Genomic DNA, 3534 nt, shown 5'->3' with positions numbered 1-3534 from the left:
AAAGGATGAGGTCCTAATGAGGCAATAGTAGTAGGGGGCCTGATCCTCAGGGACAAGAAGTTTTGGGTAGCTCACACACCCATGAACAAGCTCAACAAGCTGCTCAAGGCTTTCAAGCATGCACCCCATAACCAATTAAAGAAGACATTCATGGAGTGGAGTTTGAGATCATTGGAGAGGGACGATCCTCATCTGATTCTGAAATCAAAGGTTGCCATAGATTGAGTGCTTGAGATCAAACACACTAGGGGATGAAGAAACCAATACATCCATGCTATTCAACTTTATTGGCACACTAAGATCCTCATAGGGAAAGTGATGTAGGACATATCAACTACTCAAGAGAATTCGACCAACATCCCAAGGGAGATTCAAAGATACATCCAACACTTACACTCTCATGTGCTCAACATTGTCGCCAGACTCACCTAATTGGGGTCCCATCTCAGTGGCAAGAAATTGTGCAGCTTGGCCAGTCTGGCCAACAATATGGTACATATAGAGGTCTCCAACTAATCTAGCTAGTTCGATATATTTGGATAAACTACTCTCTTGATTTTATTTCAGCCATGTTTTTCAATTGGCGATGGTGTCAGAGCTTGTTATCCGATTTACAGTTTTATAGTCAAAGTGTAGGAAAAAATCATTTTGAATATCTATCTAATATTTTGGATTGTTATAATACATGTTGGACTCTTTCGACAACATGTGATGATCATACTAATTTCTTGTCTTGACGGGATACCCCAAGGAAGAACACTATAGCCTGTAAATATTCGTGATATATTATACTAATTAACAAAAAAAGTCTACATATGACTTAATTTAAATTGTACATGTGAGTCACCTAGTCAATTACACTTATAAAGATATATAATATTAGTATAGTTTAATTTTATAAAATGTTTTATTATTATTTTTAAAATTTTAATTACTATTTAATTATAATTTTATTTAAAAATATTATTAAATAAAATAAACAATAATAATATGTTTTTTTGTTTATCAATTTGTAATCTTCTGGGATTGACCTGTGGTTTGAGGAGTCGTCACCCAAGGGCATTTAATCCCTCACAGTCACGCGGGGATCGCATCTTGCCTAGGCCACACCAACCCTAAGGTATCTAATCCCTCAAAGTCACTCGGGGATCACATCCTGCCTAGGACACACCAACCCTAAGCTATCTAATCCCTCAAAGTCACTCGGGGATCGCATCCCGCCTAAGCCACACCAACCCTATGCTGACTGAATTTTTCAGCATGCGTCCTTTCCTTCCCCTAGCACATGACACAACTACCCCATGAGGTTTGATACTGGGTCACCTTGCTACAAAGGCCCATCCTCCTCAACCGATTGTGCTAGTAAGACTTGACATGTCTCCTAACCCTAGCACAAGACACACCTATCCCTTGAAGTTTGATCTTAAATAACCTTGCTAATAAAACACATCCTCAACAAATTTTATTAATAAACCTTGACAACAATAACAAGAGCCACAACAGTGGTGGAAGTCCCTGCCGAGAAGGGGAAGGACCATTTACCGTTGACTTGGCTGCTTGCTTAGATGTCCTATTCAACATGAGGACCATTTACTTTTGACTTTGCTGCATGTAGTCTCTGACATTTGCTTGATCTGCACTTGAACTGGATCTAAAGATTTAGTCAGAGGCAAAGAGCTCTTCTTTGGATTCAGAACTAAAAACTAGATTTAAGTTCTCTCTTTTAAGATTAAAATCCCAAAAGAGTAATCCATATGCCTGTACCAATATAAATCTCTTAGAAAATAAAAAGATATTGTTATTAAATAAATAAATAAATTTAACAATATATTATATAAACATGAATAGAACAGGTCGACTAACGCAAGCGTTGACAGAAATGGAGACGTGCTTGCAATGATTAAATCTAATTCCCTTACATCTCGCCATGATTTCGCCCTTAATTTATCGAGTTGAAGATTTCTTTGGGCTTTTTGGACTACTAAATAATTTTCTCGTCCGAATTGTTCGCATTTAAAGATCGATCACTTCAGCTCTCATAAATGTTTGGGCGTTGACTACATCGAGCAATGAGATTCGAACGCGTGATCAGCGTGGGAACACAGATCCACGGGAACCAACAAACATTACCGCTATATGACTGTAAAAAGGCAGGAAAATGCCATCATTGCAATATCTTGCGGTTCTTGGACTACTGTGGAGCCCCTGAAGACGCCTCATGATTCCAGCCTGTGGAGATCATGGATATCGTCTTGGAGTTTTGCAGTTCTCATTGACGTTATGTCTCCATTTCTGATGAAGTTTAGGCTCTCTGTTAAGGAACCATATCCTAATCATGCATAAGAGGCTTCGCGATCGAGTTCTGTTACTGAAAAATGGCAAAGGAAACAGTCAAGGTTGGCTTTAGATTGACCGCAGTGGCGTGTATTTGTGTGTGGACAAGCATTTACACAGCATTTTCACAGAATGCAGGTAAGCTCAAAGCCACATGATCTCAGTTAAGTTAAAATTCCAGAATATTTTGAAGGTTTTCAAATTTCAACTTCAGAAGCTGATAGCTTCAAGATTCGACAATTCAAATCATATTTTGATTAAATTCTACTTCTCAAAGTAGTCGAAAGAAGAGTATAACAGCATTTTTGGTTTTGCAGAGCCGTTGGCCATCCGGATCAGCTGCGGTTCATGGGAGAACACACATACCCCCCAGACGAATATGCTCTGGGTAAAAGACTACGGTTACACAGGCGGCTCGTCCGCAAACGCCACCACCACGAGCTACATCGCTCCTCAGCTCAAGAAACTCCATTTCTTTAAGCTCTCGGACGGTCCCGAGAACTGCTACAACGTCACTCGTCTACCGAACGGCCATTATTCCGTTAGAATGTTCTTTGGCCTCAACGAGGACGTTTTGGCCGACCGCGAGCCGCTCTTTGACGTCTCCATTGAAGGAACACAGGTTTATTCTTTAAAGCCGGGATGGAGCATGAACGACGACCAGGCATATGTCGAAGCTTCAGTTTTTGTCTTGGACACTGCTGCCACTATCTGCTTTCACAGCACCGGCCACGGTGATCCTTCGGTAATGAGCATCGAGATTCTTCAGCTTCATCCACAAGCTTATGATTTTGGGGCTGAGTGGGGGGATACTGCCATATTCAGGACTACTAAGCGGGTGGACTGTGGAGCAGACCAGAGCGTGTACGGCGAGTCCTACGACAAACCAACTTGCGCGGCATATCAACCGTCCTTTGCATCGAACAACTCGAAGCCGATAATAAGACCCCAATTATTTTCCGCACCAAAACTTTGCATAAACTTAGGTTAAAATGCCAATATACCAAAAATATAATGGTCAAACTACTCGGTCAGCGATCGATCAATCGCTAATAGTCCCAGGCAAGGACTAATAATATATTTAATTAAATAAAATATAATATAAATTCATACATATCAATATTATATAATTTATTATTTTAAACCCAAAAGTATATAATAATAATTTATTTTTTTATATGTAAGTACATAATAATAATT

At 39.7% G+C, this 3534-nt stretch overlaps 1 pseudogene; it reads left to right on the top strand.

Annotated features, from left to right (window-relative positions):
* Positions 1-2375: 2375 nt before the first annotated feature.
* LOC149184490 (receptor-like protein 4 pseudogene) lies at positions 2376-3325 on the top strand (annotated as a pseudogene).
* The last annotated feature ends 209 nt before the right edge of the window (positions 3326-3534 follow it).

This window comes from Pinus tabuliformis, chromosome 3_2 (assembly GCF_031772625.1).
Source record: "Pinus tabuliformis cultivar Carrire ecotype Pingquan chromosome 3_2, CPIR1, whole genome shotgun sequence".
In the NCBI taxonomy this organism is placed as follows: domain Eukaryota; kingdom Viridiplantae; phylum Streptophyta; class Pinopsida; order Pinales; family Pinaceae; genus Pinus; species Pinus tabuliformis.
This window is presented reverse-complemented; position numbering and strand designations above follow the sequence as displayed.